The sequence below is a fragment of the Rhinopithecus roxellana genome, chromosome 13, assembly GCF_007565055.1.
Source record: "Rhinopithecus roxellana isolate Shanxi Qingling chromosome 13, ASM756505v1, whole genome shotgun sequence".
In the NCBI taxonomy this organism is placed as follows: domain Eukaryota; kingdom Metazoa; phylum Chordata; class Mammalia; order Primates; family Cercopithecidae; genus Rhinopithecus; species Rhinopithecus roxellana.
In genome coordinates this window covers 77365551-77385443 of record NC_044561.1, presented here as the reverse complement: position 1 = coordinate 77385443, position 19893 = coordinate 77365551, and the positions used below count along the sequence as shown (strand labels likewise).

Sequence of the window (19893 nt, the reverse complement as noted above, 5' to 3'; positions counted from 1 at the left end):
GTAATGCCAGCACTTTGGGAGGCTGAGGCAGGCGGATCATGAGGTCAGGAGATTGAGACCATCTCGGCTAACACAGTGAAACCCCGTTTCTACTAAAAATACAAAAAATTAGCCGGGCAAGGTGGCGGACGCCTATAGTCCCAGCTACTCGGGAGGCTGAGGCAGGAGAATGGCGTAAACCTGGGAGGCGGAGCTGGCAGTGAGCCACTGCACTCCAGCCTGGGTGACAGAGTGAGACTCCGTCTCACAAAAAAAAAAAAAAAAAAAGGAATTTAATCAAGCAGTAAAGCTCAAGCAAACTTAACTTAAATTAAATTAAATTAAATGGAGTCATGCACATACCTGTAGTCCCAGCTACTTGGGAGGCTGAGGTGGGCGAATGCTTGAACCTAGGAGTTCAAGTCAAGCCAGGCAACACAGTGAAACCCTGTCTCTAAAACATAAATAAATAAAATAAAAATGGGACTTTGAGCTAACAATCCTCATACTGCTTCTCAACTAGCATGTGTAGACAGGATCACATAAGTCACAGCTTTTCTCTAGCACTGAAAACACCCCGTTTTCTTGTTAAGGTAAAGAAACGATATAGTCATAGGCAGTAAGGTATGCTGGAAACCCCATTGTGTCGGGAGGCACGGTGGGGGACATGGAATTTGCAGAGCCTGTCCAGACCCGAGCACCCCTGACCTCCATGTGACCTTGAGCATGTTATTATCCTCTCTGACCCTCGCACTCTGTGCTTGAGATGGGGGCAACAGCACGCCCCGGCTCAGCCTCCTGCTGTTGAGTACTCTGTGAAAGAATTTAACAAAAACACTGAGAACAGTACCTGGCACCTACTGAATGCTCATTCAAAATTTAAAAACAAAACACCAGGAGACCTGAGCTCCATTTCTGGCAGCCACAACCAGTGCACAAGTCATGCACGGGGACTGGGCAAAGGTGACACGCTACCTGTATGGTGAGGCTCACACAGCCCCCATGGACCAGCCACCTGAAAGCCTGTCCTTCCTGTCCCCACACCCCCACGGCACCCTGCCTCTGCAGACAGCCCAGGGGAGGCCTCCTGGTGACTGGTTCAAATGGCCCAGGACTCCACTACCCTGGCTGGGGGCACCAGCTGTCACTCCTCCCTCTTCAGAGAGGCACAGAAGCCACAGAAGCCAAGCTCCCTCTCCTCACCGATGTGAGAGGCTGTGTGCAGAAGAGGAGCCATCTGGGTCCCTCAGGGCCACTTCAACCATGGAGCAGCCCATCCTGAGGTCTTCTGTGAACACCCTGTGTATTTAAGCCAGACTGAGTTGTTTTTTCCATCACTAGTGGCTAAAATACCCTAACTGCTATACTCTACAAATGTAAAATTCTTTACCAAAGGCTTAAAAACTGAGAGATTTTGAAGAGTGATTGACTCTCAGGTCTCTGACCACTCTTAGAAACTCCAACAAACCAAAATCATTACTCTACTCAACAAAGTAGACCCAAAAATAAGGTTATAAGAGGATGTGTGGGCCAGGCACAGTGGCTCAAGCTTGTCATCCCAGCACTTTGGGAGGCCGAAGCAGGCGGATCACCTGAGAACAGGAGTTCGAGACCAACCTAGCCAACGTGGTGAAACCCCGTCTCTACTAAAAAATACAAAAATTAGCTGGGCATGGAGGTGGACGCCTGTAATCCCAGCTATTCAGGATGCTAAGACAGGAGAATTGCTTGAACCCAGCAGGCAGAGGTTGCGGTGAGCCGAGATTGTGCCATGGCACTCCAGCCTGGGTGACAGAGTGAGACTCTATCTCAAAAAAAAAAAAAAAAAAAAAATTGTGCCGATTGCCCCTTATGAGATACAAAGTAACAATCAATGCACAAAAATTGGTATATCCCAGAGCTTCTCAAACTTGATTGCCTCAGAGGTACCTAGAGAGTTCTGCTGTTTCAGAAACTAACAAATGACTTTTACTCCAGGGAGACTATACAGCAGTCTTGGGGAAAACGGGTCACCTCGCTTGGAGGATGATAGAAGGCTCTATTATCTTTCTGAAGTCCAAGGAAAGACAATCCAGGTTCAGAGAGGGGAGTACAACCAGGCAGCGCCAGATGCACGCTTGAACCTAGGTCAAAAAAGGATGAAAATACAAGCCATGCTCCAAAAGACTCCTCTGTCCCAGAAAACTGTCCATCAGGCCAGGCGCGGTGGCTCAAGCCTGTAATCCCAGCACTTTGGGAGGCCGAGACGGGTGGATCACGAGGTCAGGAGATCGAGACCATCCTGGCTAACACGGTGAAACCCCGTCTCTACTAAAAAAATACAAAAAACTAGCCGGGCGAGGTGGTGGGCGCCTGTAGTCCCAGCTACTCGGGATGCTGAGGCAGCAGAATGGTGTGAACCCGGGAGGTGGAGCTTGCAGTGAGCCGAGATCACGCCACTGCACTCCAGCCTGGGTGACAGAGCGAGACTCCGTCTCAAAAAAAAAAAAAAAAAAAAAAAATGACGACAGATTAAGCCAGTCTGTGTTGGCAAATAAAATTAGCATATGTGTGTTATATAAAGTTCAGGTGCAATAAAAATTAGAGAATAACTCTTTTTTATAGAATGAGAAAACAGCAAGCCTTCTCCAAGGAACTTGAACTCACTGTAAAAGGGGAAGCTACAGACACTTACAGTTGGAACTTTGCCATTCTTGTTATTCTATTTTCCATCACCAAATGTTCAAAGGATATCCTAACATTAAAAGACTTACAACATGCTCTTAGCAAATGACCATATCAATTCACCCACCTCAGAGCAGTCCTATAAATCACAACGTATGGGGTAAGTATGAGTTAGTGAAAAAGTTTCCATCCAAGTTAATATAAACCGTTCAATTAAATTTTGCTTAAGTCTGGCCAGGCGTGGTGGCTCATGCCTGTAATCTCAGCACTTTGGGAGGCTGAAGCAGGTGGATCACGAGGTCAGGAGATGGAGAACATCCTGGCCAACATGGTGAAACCCCGTCTCTACTAAAATACAAACATTTAGCCGGGCATGGTGGTGCACACCTGTAATCCCAGCTACTCAGGAGGCTGAGGCAGGGGAATCGCTTGAACCTGGGAGATGGAGATAGCATGAGCCAAGATCACGCCACCTGGCGACAGAGCGAGACTCCATCTCAAAAAAAAAAAAAGAAAAAAAACTTTTTGCTTAAGTCCTAGCTATTCCTCTATAAAGTGCTTTCTAATTTGATGGAGTTAAATGTTATCTGAGGCCAGGTGTGGTGGCTCATACCTGTAATCCCAGCACTTTGGGAGGCTGAGGCAGGTGGATCACTTCAGTCCAGGAATTGGAGACCACCCTGGGCAAGACTCCTAGCTCTACATTAAAAAAAAAAAAAAAAAAAAAAAAATCTGAAGTCCAAGTTCCTTGGAGAAGGCTTGCTATTTTCTCATTCTACAAAAAAGAGTTATCCTCTAATATTTATTGCACCTGAACTTCATATAAACACACATCTCACTTTTATTTGACAATACAGATCGGTTCAATCTGTCATCCTTTAAACCACTAATGGATGATGTATAAGTGAAATGAAAGGGACAAGCGTGAAAGTAGACTGCTTCTCTAACACCTGAGCATTTTCCTTTTAATATACAAGTATTCTTGCACACAGTTCATAAAACTGCTAGACTGCTGATTCAGTGTTCTGTTTAACAGATGAGTTTTAACTACTTAAAAAAAAAAACTGCTTTCTACAACTATCTGATCTTTGACAAACCTGACAAAAACAAGCAATGGGGAAAGGATTTCCTATTTAATAAATGGTGCTGGGAAAACTGGCCAACCATATGCAGAAAACAGAAACTGGACCCCTTCCTTACACCTTATGCAAAAATTAACTCAAGATGGATTAATGACTTAAATGTAAAACCCAAAACCATAAAAAACCTAAAAGAAAACCTAGGCAATACTATTCAGGACATAGGCATGCGCAAAGACTTCATGACTAAAACACCAAAAGCAATGGCAACAAAAGCCAAAACTGACAAATGGAATCTAACCTAAGAGCTTCTCCACAACAAAAGAAACTATCTTCAGAGTTAACAGGCAACCTACAGAATGGGAGAAAACTTTTGCAATCTACCCTTCTGACAAAAGTCTAATATACAGAATCTACAAGGAACTTAAACATTTACAAGAAAAAAAAACCCCATCAAAAAGTGGGCAAAGAAGATGAACAGACACTTCTCAAAAGAAGACATTTATGCAGCCAACAAACATATTAAAAAAAAAAAGTTCATCATCACTGGTCATTAGAGAAATGCAAATCAAAACCACAATGAGATAACATCTCACACCAGTTAGAATGGTAATTATTAAAAAGGAAACAACAGATGCTGGAGAGGCTGGGGAGAAATAGGAACGCTTTTACACTGTTGGTGGGAGTGTAAATTAGTTCAACCATTGTGGAAGACAGTGTAGCAATTCCTCAAGGATCCAGAACCAGAAATACCATCTGACCTGGCAATCCCATCACTGGGTATATACCCAAAGGACTATAAATCATTCTACTATAAAGACGCATAAACGTGTATGTTTATTGCAGAACTATTTACGATAGCAAAGACCTGGAACCAACCCAAATGCCCATCAATGATAGACTGAATAAAGAAAATGTGGTACATATACACTGTGGAATACTATGTAGCCATAAAAAAGAATGAGTCCTTTGCAGGAACATGTATGAAGTGGGAAGCCATCATTCTCAGCAAACTAACACAAGAACAGAAAACCAAACACTGTATGCTCTCACTCGTAAGTGGGAGCTGACAACGAGAACACATGGGCACAGGGAGGGGAACATCACACACCTCACACGCCGGGACCTGTGGGTGGGGGGAAGGGGAGGGAGAGCTTTACGACAAATACCTAATGCATGTGGGCCTTAAAATCTAGACTCCGGATTGATAGGTGCAGCAAAACATCCTGGCACATGTATACCCATGTAACAAACCTGAACGTTCTGCACATGTATCCCAGAACTTAAAGTAAAATAAAATTAAAAAACAAAAACAAAACAAAACAAAAACTTGGCACAATGGCTCAAGCCTGTAATCCCAGAACTTTGGGAGGCTGAAGCAGCTGGATCACCTCAAGGTCAGGAGTTCGAGACCAGCCTGGCCAACATGGTGCAACCACCCCATCTCCACTAAAAATACAAAAAATTAGCTGGGCGTGGTAACAGGCGCCTGTAATCCCAGCTACTAGGGAGGTTGAGGCAGGAGAACTGCTTGAATCCGGGAGGCGGGGGTAACAGTGAGCCGAGATCACGCCATTGCACTCCAGCCTGGGCAACAAGAGTGAAACTTTGTTGTCAAAAACAGCAACAACAAGAACAACAACAACAACTCTGCTTTTAAAAGTATTTTAAGTCCGGTATGAAAAACCTGGAAGTCATAGCAAAGGCCTCTAAGAAGAAACTTACCATTACTCATGACCCCTCTTACTACTGACCATGAAAATCACTTGCCCTTCTCCAAGGCCCCACCAGCTTCATGGGTCTCTTCCTGAACCTCCTCCCTAGTTCCAAGGCCTGGCCTAAGTCTCACAGAGCAGAAAGAAACGTGGCCACCCTTCCTCACCTGAGTCCTGTGCAAACATACAGCCCCACACAGAGCTCCTAACAATGCAGCATCAATACCCAGGCAGGCAGGATGAATATGAATGCAATGCGATCAGAAACTCCCACGTGGTGTGTGTGACTGTGCGCAAAGGCGGGAGGAAAGGGGCGAATCTGCAAAACGAGTACAACAGATAAAACTCGCAACAGACTTCTCCACCCTTTCAATCAACCGTCCCAAGCGCCACAATGCCGGACACGCTCCGTAGGGGGCCGCAGCCACACTGGCGGGAGGGAATCCTGGGCCTCGACCGGCGACAGGAGAAACGGCCCGCGCTGGGCAGACGGTGGGCACCGCTGCGCTCAGCACCGCCGGGGGGCCCCGGCCAAGGCCGCCCGCCCCTCGCCGAGCCTCGGGGCTGTGCTGGACCCGGCCCTCGTTCCCATGGCGCCCGCGCCGCCGCCGTCGGGAAACCAGGTTTTCAAGCGCTCGGCCCAGGGGGCGCGGTATTTTAGGGCGTGACCCCCGCCCCGCCCTCGAGGGCGACCGGAAGAGCAGGCACCACTGCGGATGGGCCGACTCTGCGCCCCGCACCACGAAGGAGCACCCGAGGCCGCGCTCCCGGAGCCGGGTCTGGTGACTGAGGCGCGGGTCGCGAGGTAGGGGCGGCCCCGGACTCTCGACCCCACCCGCCGCCCGAACGGCCGGCCGGAAGCCCTGGCCCGTCTCACCTGGGAGGCGCCTGGGCCAGGAGCGCGGAACCACCCCAGTCCAGCCGGCAGCTCTTTGTGTTTGGAGGCCGCGACGCAACACTCCTCCTGGCCTCGAGGCGCCGCCCCCTCGGTGTCCCGGCGCGGCGGGCGAACAGGGCGCGGGGCGGGCGAACGAGAGAGGGGGCGGGGCGGGTCCGGGATTGCGGGGCGGGGTGGGGGCAAGGCGGCCTCCGCAAATCTCAGGGCGGCTCGGGCCAGTTTGGAGCCTGGGGTGATCCTTGGAGCTGACCTCGCTGGTCCCTGTTGGGGCCCTGCGCGCTGCGGAGCTTGGGGTCTTGCAGCTCTGGGGGTAGCATCTTCTGTAACAAGCCCGGAGGCCGGCCAGGCAGTGATAATACCCCAAACCCACCACTGAGGAAACCGCGATTTAAAACCTAGGTCGTCACGTTTCCACCGCATATTAAATCAATACAGGTTGAGCACCCCTAATCCAAGCATCTGAAATCCGAAATGCTTGAAAGCTGAAAGTTTCTGAGCGCTGACCTGATGCTCAAAAGAAATGCACATTGGAGCATTTCTTTTTTCTTCTTTTAACTTTCTTTTCTTTTCTTTTTTTTTTTTTTTTTGAGACGGAATCTTGCTCTCTCACCCGGGCTGGAATGCAGTGGCCGGATCTCAGCTCACTGCAAGCTCCGCCTCCCGGGTTCACGCCATTCTCCTGCCTCAGCCTCCGGAGTAGCTGGGACTACAGGCGCCCGCCACCTCGCCCGGCTAGTTTTCTGTATTTTTAGTAGAGACGGGGTTTCACCGTGTTAGCCAGGATGGTCTCGATCTCCTGACCTCATGATCTGCCCGTCTCGGCCTCCCAAAGTGCTGGGATTACAGGCTTGAGCCACCGCGCCCGGCCTTAACTTTCTTTTCTTTTGAGAAAGGCTGTCACTTCTGTTGCCCAGTCTGGGATGCAGTGGAGCGGTCATGGCTCATTACAGCCTCGACCTTTCCGGCTATGGCGATCCTTCTGCCTCAGCGTCCCAACCCCCAGTAGCTGGGACTGCAGGCACCTGCCACCATGTCCGCTAATTTTTGTATTTTTAGCACAGTCTCACTGTGTTGCCCAGGCTGGTCTCGAACTCCTAGACTCAAGGGATCCACCGCCTCGGCCTCCCAAAGTGCTGAGATTGCAGGCATGAACAACCAGGCCCAGGCTCTCGCTGATTTTTGTAAGAAAGGAGGCTTCACCATGTTGCCCAGGCCCGTCTGGAATTTCTGGCCTCAAATGATCCTCCCACCTTGGCCTCCCATAGTGCTGGGATTACTGGCATGAGACACCGCGCCTGGCCTCATTGGAGCATTTCTAATTCTGGATTTTCAGATTAGGGATGTTCAATTGGTATAATGCAAATATTCCAAAATCTGAAATCCTAAATGCTTCTGGTGCCAAGCATCTCTGTTAAGGGATATTCAACCTGTATATATTTATCGAGCACCTACTAGGGTCAGGCATTGTCCTAGGGGCTGCCAACAGGAGGGCAAAAAATCCCTGCCCCTTATAGAGTTTACACAGAAAACAATTTAAAAACGTAAATACCCAGCCAGGCATAGTGGCTCATGCCTGTAATCCCAGCACTTTGGGATGCCAATGCAGGCAAATAGATCACCTGAGGTCAGGAGTTCGAGACCAACCTGACCAACATGGAGAAACCACGTCTCTACTAAAAATACAAAATTAGCCGGGCGTGATGGCACATGCCTGTAATCCCAGCTACTCAGGAGACTGAGGCAGGAGAATCACTTGAACCTGGGAGGAAGAGGTTGTAGTGAGCTGAGATCACGCCACTGTACTCCAGCTTGGGTGACAGAGCGAGACTCCGTCTCAAAAAAAAAAAAAGTAAATACAGCCAGGCACGGTGACTCACGCCTGTAATCCCAGCACTTTGGGAGGTCACTGTGGGCAGATTGCCTGAGGACAGGAGTTCAAGTCCAGCCTGGCCAACATGGTGAAACCCAGTGTCTACTGAAATACAAAAAAATTAGCCAGTTGTGGTTAATGCGCGCCTGTAGTCCCAGCTACTCAGAAGGCTGAGGCACAAGAATTGCATGAACCCAGGAGTCAGAGGTTGCAGTGAGCTGAGATCTTGCCACTAGACTCCAGCTTTGGTGACAGATCAAGACTCTGTCTCCAAAAAATAAAAATAAAAACATAAATATACAAAAATGTCAGAGTTATAAATATATCAGAATTACAAAATGAGCTACAGTACACTCTAGCATGAGAAAGGTGCATATATTTTGTAGGAACTCCACTTTAGAGGATGTGAGGATCAGAGGCAAAATTACTGGAGTGAGAAGGAACCAGGATGAAAGACAGGCTCTGAAGGCAAGCACAGGGAGGCGCTCCCAGTGTCTTCTAGACTGGGAGGTTTCTCTGACCTGCTGAGTGTGCCCGGATACCTTTTGCTATGCCTATGACCTGTCCCAACCAGGGTGGGGTACAATGGCAGGGCACACCGTGCAAAGGTAGTCCCTGTGGGATGCGCAGCCAAGACCCTGATGACTCCAGTTTATAACCCTGGATTCCCAGGGGTGCTCAGAGCCATGGGGGTTGCCATTGTGAAAAATGTCTTCTCTTCAGTGCTCCTGATGCTCTGCATGGGCTCCCACTCACTGGCTGGAGAATGAATTTGGTGTCAGAAGATATGGATAGTGCCACTTACTAGCTGTTTTTGACTGTGGATCACCCAGTCATGTAACATCTGTAATCTCAGTTTCTTTTGCAAAATAGAAATGTAAAAATTACCCATCGCACAGGAGTGTACTGAATTTATTTGTTATTTTATTTCTTGAGACAGGATCTCAGTCTGTTACCCAGGCTGGAGTGTGGTGGTGTGATCACAGCTCACTGCAGCTTTGATCTCCTGGGCTCAAGTGATGTTCCCACCTCAGCCTCCCAAGTAGCTGCACTACAGGTGCACCCCCATGCCTCTAGCTTACTAATGTTTTGTAGAGATGGGGTGTATGTTGCCCAGGCTGGTCTTGAACTCCTGGGTTCAAATGATCCTCCCACCTTGGCCTCCCAAAGTACTGAGATTGCGGGCATGAGGCACCATGCCCAGTTGAGCATACCGAATTTAAATGACTAGGAGTTCTTCACTTTGACTACTTAAAAATTAAAAACACCAGTGCCTGCATCCTACCTCCAGACATTCCAATTTTATTGTTGTGTAGGGAAAACTCTCTACTCCCACACCGCACCAACAGTCAACACAGAAAACCTATGACTAAATGTGTGTGGGGTTTTCTCCACACACCAAGCAGCAGACACCAGCTGGGCATCCTCTAATTCACTTCTGTCAGTACCTGGAGAGAGTGTCAGATCCCACAAGGTGAGGACTCAGTCCCCAAGACTCCTCACGTACACCAGTTGCAAGTCCGGGCCTCCACAGAACTTCTGACAGATCCGCTTCAAGTTGAGGTTCCCATGATCCTCTGACCCCCTCTTTGGTTTCGATTAATTTCCTGGAGTGGCTCACAGAACTCAGAGAAACGCTTATGTTCACTGGTTTATTTTTATTTATTTGTGTTTGAGACGGAGTGTTGCTCTGTCGCCCAGGCTGGAGTGCAGTGGTGTGATCTCAGCTCACTGCAACCTCCGCCTACCAGGTTCAAGTGATTGTTGTGCCTCAGCCTCCCAAGAAGCTGGCACTACAGGCATGTGCCACCACACCTGGCTAGATTTTATATTTTTAGTAGAAACAGGGTTTCGTCATGTTGGCCAAGCTGGTCTCGAACTCCTGACCTCAGGTGATCTGCCTGCCTCGGTCTCTCAAAGTGCTGGGATTACAGGCATGAGCCACCATGCCTGGCCCGCTAGTTTATTATAATGGATATTGTAAAGGACACAGGTGAAGAGATGCATAGAGCAAGGTTTGGAGGAAGGGGGAGAGCTTTCATACCTCCCTGGGTGCCACCCTCCAGGAACCTCCACTGTTCAGCTACCCAGAAGTTCACTGAACCCTGTCCTCTTGGGGTTTTACAGAAGCTTCGTGACATCAGCATTCCTTCTCCCAGGGAGTAGGGTAAGACCCTCTCATGGGAGGGTCTTAAGACCCACAATTGATGGCAGGGCACATTGGCTCACTCCTGTAATCCCAGCACTTTGGGAGGCCGAGGTGGGCGGATCACAAGGTCAGGAGATCGAGACCATCCTGGCCAACATGGTGAAACCCCATATTTACTAAAAATACAAAAATTAGCTCGGCGTGGTGGCACATGCTCATAGTCCCAGCTACTTGGGAGACTAAGGCAGGAGAATCGCTTGAACCTGCGAGGCGGAGAGGTTACAGTGAGCCAAGGTCGCACCACTGCACTCCAGCCTGGGCAACAGAGTGAGACTCCATCTAAAAATTAAAAAAAAAAGACCCACAATCAGAAAGCCAGGAGAAGGTCAGGGGCCTACCCCTGAGGCCCAACATAACATTATAACAAAGGACTATAACAAAGGACAAGGGCTATGGGAGTCATGTGCCAGTAACTGTGGATGAAAATCAATGGATATCCTAACACCACAATTGTTCAGGAAAGAGTCAATCTTGACTCGCTCTCTTATACCCTACAGTGACATCATCACATCCTGATCACTCTTTTTAAAAACTTTTTCTTGGCCAGGCGCAGGAGAGGCCGAGGTGGGGGTGAGTCACCTGAGGTCGGGAGTTCATGACCAGCCTAACTAACATGGTGAAACCCCATCTCTACTAAATACAAAAGAAAAACAGCCGGGCATGGTGGTGCATGCCTGTAATCTGAGCCACTTGGGAGGCTGAGACAGGAGAATCGCTTGTACCTGGGAGGCAGAGGTTGCAGTGAGCCGAGATAGTGCCATTGCACTCCAGCCTGGGCAACAAGAGCGAAACTCTGTCTCACAAAAAAAGAAACAGCAACAACAAAAAAAACTTTTTCTTTTGAATTAATGTTATCTTTACATAAAACTTGGAAACGTAGAAAAGAGAGGTGCCATATACTTCTCACTCAGGTCCTGTAAATATCAGCATTTTACATAGCCATGTTTTTTTTTAAGTAAAAAAAAATACTTTTAAATAAAGTATACTTTATTAAGTATAACGTAGACAAGAAAAGTGCACATATCGTAAGTGTACCGTTTGATACATTTTCACACCGATGTAACTAGCAAAAGAACATTACCAGTGCCCCTAAAACCCTTCTTCCCTCCCATTCCAATACTACTGCCCCAAAGGGATTATCTTTTCATTTTAATGGAGTATTTAGATATTTCTTTCAATGCCTAGAACTAATCATTATCTATATTAATCTTCAAAACTGGACAAAGGGCAGAATGCTTTTAATTCTTTCTATCTCTTCTTCATCTCCCATAAAATGTTATCGGAGAATTCAATTCTCTATTGTTACTACTTTTAAGAACAGCTTATTTAGATTAACCACTTTCCTGGCTCATCTGCTTCCTGTATCTCCTGTCTTTTTGTAGGGGTCTATCGCCATGTTTGATATTCTTTTCAGCTGTCCCCTTTCTCATCCCCCTTCTATAGTTTGGAAATTTTCTACCTCATAACCTAAACCTTGCTTACCACGAGAGGATTGGGAAGTAGCAGAGGTTGGTTTTCCCTGGCTGTCTTGAGCTGGCAGCTACTTCTGGTCTCCAGAGGCAACAGGGGTGGTTGTTCTAGTGGGAGTAGCCACTCAATATGTTTCTGAAATATTTCCGTGGTTATGTGTTCAGAACCTGCATCTATAGTCCATTTTACTGCTGTAGAAAATTCCCATTGTATAAATGTTACTGGGGGGTTCCTGCTCACAGAGCTCCCAGGATGGCGGTGGGCCCCCTCTTCCAAGATGGTGGCAAGCCTCATGTTCTCTGACCTGGGATTCTTGGCCTCACGGATTCCAACGAATGGAATCTTGGGCCATGGGTGAGTGTTATAGCTCTATTAGAAGCCGTGGGTCGTGGAAAAGAACCATGGAACCCAGTGACTAGTGTTCAGCTTGATTAGGATGAACCCAGGCACTTAGCCATGCAGGAACAATGGCAAGCCTTTAGCCCAATGGGGAGCAGCAATGGGTGCCTTGCTGGATCAGGAGCACAGCGGACACCCTGCTGGATCCAGAGGGATGGAAGTCAGCGGCAGGTCTGTCGGCAAACAGCAGTGGTGGACCGTGAGGGAAAGCTCAGCTCGAGCTCTAACGAACACGGACCCGAAGAGTGCAGTTGCAAGATTTAATAGAGTGAAAACAGAGCTCCCATACAAAGGGAGGGGACCCAAAGGGGGTTGCCCAGCCATGTTTTTTTTTATAATGGTGTAGTTATGGAAACCAGGAATTTAACATTAGTACATTACTATTAACTAAAGACTTTATTCAGGTTTTACCAGTTTTCCCACTAATGTCCCTCCCCTTTTCTTGTCAGTGCCAGATCCTTCCAGCATCCCATCATGGCCATTCCAACCCACTCACCCCCACCTTTAGTCCGTGTAATAGTCTTCTGGGCCTCCTCTTGCTTCTACTTTTGCCTCTCAACTTTCCATTTAAGCATTGCTGTTTTTAATTACTACTCCTCTTGTAATAATCTAGCTTTCGTCTTCAGTTGCTTTCCTCAGGTCTGCAGCTTTCCTTTCATCCCATGCTGTTATTTTGTCTGTCCTGGAGCTCCTGTTCACAAACTAACATTATATTCTTAAGATATTGTAGGCTGGTTACAGTGGCTCATGCCTATAATCCCAGCACTTTAGGAGGCTGAGGCTGGAGGATCGCTTGAGCCCAAGAGTCTGAGGCTACAGTGAGCTATGACTGTGCCACTACCCTCCAGCCTGGGCGACAGAACAAGACCCTGTCTCAAAAAAAGGGGGAAAAAAAAAGAATACTCCGTCTTTGTTGATTGTGTTATCTGACCTTAACTAGATAGGCTGAAGGCACATGGTTCCCTCCAGAAACCACTATTGGTACCACTGCAAAAACAAGCCAGCCAAAAGACAGTGTAGAGAGGTTGGCTTGCTTCCCTGTCTTCCTAACTGCATATTGAAAAATAAGCCTTTATTGATGTTAAACATCTGTCAGATGAGTCATACATTGGGTTATTTTTTATATACATCTATACACAAAGTATTTCAAATTGAAAGCAACATCTTAATGGATTCAAAACTATTACAAGCTGTTGTCTAAAACATGCGAAAATTTATAACTATAAAAGCAAATGTATATGTTGATATTTAAAATGCACAATTAAGAAAAAAAAAGAATACCCTGTCTCTTATTTTACTTTAAGCCTTACGGTAATAAATGCCTTTTCCTCGGGTGGTTTAAAGCAGGTTTCCAAGGAGGCCCATCTTGCTCCTTGCCTGCTGCTGTCCTGGGGGAACTGCACAGTTCTAACTGCCTGTAAAACTGAACCTCCTCCCCAACTGTGAGAACCAGCACTGTTCACTTTTGAGATGTGGGGCATTGTTCTAAACCCTTCAGAAGGTCTTAGAGGCCGGAGAGAAGTGGGAGCTGTGTGGCTGGGGCCAGACACATCAAATAATGAAGACAGAGAAGGCAATGGCAGGTTAAGTGCCTGCAGGAAACTCAGCTGGAAAAAAGAGGCAGGAAGGGACCAGAGCTAGTGGGAAGAGTGGCCCACAGAGCAGGTACAGCTGACATGTAAAAGGAAGTAGTAGAATTTAGCTACAAACTAAATGGTGAAGTAGGAGGCAAAGAGAAATGAACATCAGAAATGCCTCCCACGGGGCGCGATGGCTCACGCCTGTAATCCCAGTACTTTGGGAGGTCAAGGTAGGTGGATCACCTGAGGTCGGGAGTTCGAGACCAGCCTGACCAACATGGAGAAACCCCATCTCTACTAAAAATACAAAACTAGTCAGGCATGGTGGTGTATGCCTGTAATCCCAGCTACTCGGGAGGCAGGAGAATTGCTTGAACCTGGGATGTGGAGGTTGTGGTAAGCCGGGATTGTGCCATTGCACTCTAGCCTGGGCAACAAGAGCGAAACTCCATTGCAAGAAAAAAAAAAAAAAAGAAAGAAATGCCTTCCAAGGGCTGGGCACAGTGGCACATGCCTGTAATTCCAGCACTTTGGGAGGCTGAGGTGGGCAAATCACTTGAAGCCAGGAGTTTGAGTCCAGCCTGTGTAACGTGGCAAAACCCTGTTTCTACGAAAAATACAAAAATTAGCTGGGCATGGTGGCGACCATCTGTAGTCCCAACTACTTGGGAGGCTGAGGAGGGAGGATCACATGAGCATGGGAAGTCCAGGCTTCAGTGAGCCGAGATTGCACCACTGCACTCCCAGCCTGGGCAACAGGAGTGCTGTGCCTTACCAGGTTAGAGCCTTGCTGCCTCCCAAATGTTTCTCCTCTAGTCTCTCTATCTGCTGTGATAAAACGAGCTTCATCTTCCTGAAAACCTGCTTTGATCACTCCTCCTTTCTCCAAGGCCTTTGGTGACTCCACACTAACTAGACAGAGAAATCCAGATTCACAAACCCTCATCCAGCCTCCTTCACAGAAATCCCAGACCCTGTTTCCAACTTCTCCCATCACATCCCATGAGCCCTGCCTCCAGGAAAACCAGTACTTGCTGACTCTGGGGAGTGCCCCTGGCACTCTTGCCTTGTGTTTTAAGCACACCACGCCTCCTTTCCATCAACTCGAATCTGTCCATTCATCAGGTTGTGCTCAAATCTGTCTTTTTCTGAGAAGACCTCCAAAGCAACTGCAGTCCTCCACCCCATCCATTGAATAAGGAGTCCTGTTCTGCCTTGGACCATTCATTCTGGTGTCCTGGTCTATTAAGTCCTATGACACTAAGGTTCCACTGGTAGGTCCTACTTATTTGAATCCCAACAAGATTGTAAACTGCCACAATCAGGAATGATGAGATTTTTATCTTTACATCCCCAACAACACCTAGTATTACAGAAAGCCTGATAAAAAGTAAGGGTTACTTATTTTATTGAATTCTAGTGTTGATTTTATGTTTCTGGCTATGGTTTCAATTAGTGGGGGTACAGCTTTTTTTTTTTTTTTTTTGAGATGAAGTTTCGCTCTTGTTGCCCAGGCTGGAGTGCAATGGCGTGATCTCGGCTCATCACAGCCTCCACCTCCAGGGTTCAAGCGATTTTCCTGCCTCAGCCTCCCAAGTAGCTGGGATTACAGGCATGTGCCACCACGCCTGGCTAATTTTGTATTTTTAGTAGAGACAGGGTTTCTCTATGTTGGTCAGGCTGGTCTTGAACTCCTGACTTCAGGTGATCCACCTACCTCAGCCTCCCAAAGTGCTGGGATTACAGGCCTGAGCCACCACGCCCAGCCCACATAGCTTTTCCTCTGTGATATAGACATCTTAATTTTTCTTAAATAACCCATCATGAAATTGCCATCGGTGAATTCCAAGGTGATGCTGGAAGTTGAGAAATGCCAGCAGCCCTCAGACAGCTGTGTTTCAACAAGTGGCCACAAGATCCTGCATTTGTTTTACAGCGTTGTTAGTTCACATTGATCTCCCACAGTTCAATCAAAATAACAACAATCAGGTGACTTAACAGAGAACATCAGCCTTTAGAGGAAAGATTTGCCACATTCAAGTTCTTATAACTTCCTTAGGAGTCATTGCTAAGTGCTCATTTCAGAACATTTCAAAAATATATTCATTTGTGGATATTGTTGCTTCATTAGCCTTTAAAAAGCTTTGATAACTCAGATATATCCAGTTTAACTCAGTCTGAGTATATCTGATTCTTCTTTTTTTGAAACAGAGTCTCACTCTGTTGCCCAGGCTGGAGTACAGTGGCGCGATCTCAGCTCACTGCAACCTTCGCCTCCCGGGTTCAAGTGATTCTCCTGCCTCAGCCTCCCGAGTAGCTGGGACTACAGGCACGTGCCACCATGCCTGGCTAATTTTTGTTTTTCAGAAGAGATGGGGTTTCATCATGTTGGCCAGGCCGGTCTCAAACTCTTGACCTCAGGTGATCCACCCGCCTCGGCCTCCCAAAGTGCTGGGATTACAGGCGTGAGCCACCGTGCCCAGCTGAGCATATCTGATTCTTTCAGTAAATTCCATGTTATTTTCCTCGTAATAAGTTTTATTTGAACATTTTTAGATGCATAGAGTAGGTGTCAAGATAGTACAGAAAGCTCCATGTACCCCCCTTGCCCACTCTCCCTTAATGCTAAAATCCTACGTAACAATGGTATGATGACCAGAACCAGGGAATTAACCACTAATGACACAACCTATCAGCTAAGCTCCAGACATCGGCTGGATTTCACCAGTGTTCCTGGATCCCATGTGGCATTTACACAGTGTGTCTCCTTAGTTTCCTCTGGTCTGTGACAGTTTCAACTTTTCCTGTTTTTCATGACCTTCACAACTAGGCATTTCATAGGATGTCCCTTACTTTGGGTTTGTCTGATGTTTTCTCATGATTCGACTGGTGTTAGGGGCTTTTAGGAAGAACACACAGAAGTGAAGTGCCCTTGTCATCCCATCACATAAGGGGTGCCTGACATCCACATGGCATGTTAATCTCGATCACTTGGTTCATGTGTTGTCTGCCAGGCTTCCTCACTGCAGTTTCAAATTTTCGTCTTCATATTCTGTTTTGTTTGTTTTAGACAGGGTCTCCTCTATCACCCAGGCTGGAGTGCAGTGGCGCAATCTTGGCTCACTGAAGCCTCAACTTCCCGAGCTCAGGTGATCCTCCCACCTTAGTCTCCCAAGTAGCTGAGATTACAGGGGGTCGGCACCATGCCTGGCTAACATTTGTATTTTTTGTAGAGATGGGGTTTTGCCATGTTACCCAGGCTGGACTCAAACTCCTGGCCTCTTTATCTGTCTATTCTCTATCATCTATCTATCTGCCATCTATCATCTATCTACCAACCTACCTATCTACCAATTAAATTAAACTTGACTTCATGCTGATGTCTCCAAAATAAGTCCAATACCCTAGGCTTCATGCTAGCATTCCCCCCTTAATTCTTTATAACGTTTTCAGATTTTTTTTTCTTTTTTTGAGACAGAGCCTCACTCTGTCACCCAGGCTGGAGTGCAGTTGCGCAGCCCTGGTTCACTGCAGCCTCAACCTCCCCAGGCTCAAGTGATCCTTCCATCTTAGCCTCCCAAGTAGCTGGGACCACATGCATTTGCCACCGCACCCAGCTAATTTTCAAATTTTTTGTAGAGATGGGATTCCACATGTTGCCCAAGCTGGTCTCAAACTCCTGGGGTCAAGCAATCCACCCACCTCAGCCTCCCAAAGTGCTGGGATTACAGGCGTGAGCCACTGTGCCTAGTCTACTTTCAGAATTTTTAACCCATAGCCTGTGAGAAACAAATTTATAAACTAGAGTACAGTGCTTAATATAGTTCTTTAGCCTTACAGTTTCTGGTTAAAATACAAGCTTTCAAAATTACTTAGGTCAGCTCCTTTTCCCTCAGCCCCTTCAGTGAGGTTATATCATACATTTAGAACAAGGTTAGATTCATTTATCACAGTCTGTTTTCCATATTAGGTCTTCAATATGCTGTTTGGTTATTTTTTAATCTGCATGCAATAAAGTTCATACAGTATGAAAAAATAAAGTATGAAATTGACAATTGTGTAGATCACCATATAGCCACCATCCTGGTACCATAGGTAAAGTTTCATCACTGTGAAAGTCGCTGGTATGGTTTGGCTCTATGTCCCCATCCAAATCTCACCTTGAATTGTATTACCATAATTCTCATGTGTTGTGGGAGGGACCTGGTGGGAGATCATTTGAATCACAGGGGTGGTTTCCCCTATACTGTTCTCATGGTAGTGAATAAGTCTCATGAGATCTGATGATTTTATCAGGGGTTTCTGCTTTTGCATCTTCCTCATTTTTTCTTGCTGCCGCCATGTAAGAAGTGCATTGCACCTCCTGCTGTGATTCTCAGGCCTCCACAGCCATGTGGATTTGTAAGTCCAATTAAACCTCTTTTTCTTCCCAATCTCGGGTATGTCTTTATCAGCAGTGTGGAAATGGACTAATACAGTCGCCCTATGTGTCCCTGTGCAATTAATGCTCCCCTCCCCCAAGTCCCTGGCAACCATTGATGTGTCTTCTGTCCTTGTAGTTTTCCCTTTTCTAAAATGTCATATGAATGGAATTACACATGTAGACTTTGGAGTTTGGCTTCTTTTTTTTTTTTTTTTGAGAAGGAGTTACACTCTGTTGCGAGGCTGGAGTGCAGTGGTGCAATCTTGGCTCACTGCAACCTCCGCCTCTTGGTTCAAGTGATTCTCCTGCCTCAGCCTCCTGAGTAGCTGGGACTACAGGTGCGTGCTGCCATGCCTAACTAATTTTTGTACTTTTAGTAGAGGTGGGGTTTCACCATGTTGGCCAGGATGGTCTCGATCTCCTGACCTCGTGATCTGCCTGCCTCGGCCTCCCAAAGTGCTGGGATTACAGGCGTGAGCAACCAAGCCCAGCCTGGCGTTTGGCTTCTTTCACTTAGCAAAATGAGTTTAAGATTCATCCATGTTGTCATGCGTATCAGTAGCTCATTCCTTTTGGTAATTATGAATAGAACTTCTAGGCTGGGCATGGTGGCTCACACCTATAATCCCAGCACTTTGGGAGGCTGAGATGGGAGGATTGCTTCAGCCAACGTGTTTGAGACCAGCCTGGGCAACACAGCAAGACCTTATCTCTACAATAAAAGTTAAAAAGTTAGCCAGGCATGGTGTCATGTACTTGAGGTGCCAGCTACTCTACTCAGGAGATTGAAGCGGGAGGATGGCTTGAGCCCAGGAGGTAGAGGCTGCAGTGAGCTGTGATCGTACCATTGCACTCCAGCCTGGGCAACAGAGTGAGACCTTGTCACTAAAAAAAGAAAAAAAGAAAAAAAAATGAATAGAGTTCCTAGAAACATTTCCATACAGGTTTTTGCTTGTTTGAACATAAGTTTTCTATTCACTTTGGTAAATATCTATGAGTGGGTCACTGGCATCTCTGGGTTATAGGGGAAGTATCTGTGTAACCGGAGAAGACAGTGCCAAATGGTTTTCCAAAGTGGCTACACCATTTTGCATTCCCCATCAGCAACCAGTGAGTTTCTGTCCCTCTGCATCCTTGTCAGCATTTGATGGTGTCACTTTATTTAATTTGATTTATTTTACAGTAGAGTCTATTTTCTTTTTGAGGGCAGTCTTGTTATGGTGAAAATATTAGGTATTAAAATTCAGCTAGCTAACAGAAGTTAGCTGAGGGTTTTTACTGTAAGCCAAAGTAGAGGTCATCCTTACCATCTTCAGTCAAAATGCTGTTGACAGAAGAAAGTTCATTTTGAAAATTACTCTACTCTAAGGGTCTTCCATTTCTAGAGAAAATGGTAGAAGAGTTAATTGAGAAATAAAGGGAAATACGGTGTTCTTGCTATGGGATTTATTTCCTTCTACACTGGAATTTTCTGACTTAGAATAAAATTCCCCTTTAAAAGCAGGTATGGGGCTGGGCACAGTGGCTTGCGCCTGTAATCCCACCACTTTGGGAGGCCAAGGCAGGTGAATCACTTGAGGCCAGGAGTTTGAGACTAGCCTGGGCAA

The 19893-nt window shown here is 46.7% G+C and overlaps 1 protein-coding gene across 1 annotated transcript in view; it reads right to left on the bottom strand.

Annotated features, from left to right (window-relative positions):
- Nucleotides 1–6407, bottom strand: part of NINL (ninein like) — a 134405-nt gene extending 127998 nt beyond the window's left edge. Inside the window, exon 1 of the mRNA XM_030915808.1 lies at nt 6315–6407. The gene's annotated coding sequence lies outside the window, so the exon portion shown is untranslated. The remainder of the gene's footprint in view (nt 1–6314) is intronic.
- Between the last annotated feature and the right edge of the window lie 13486 nt (nt 6408–19893).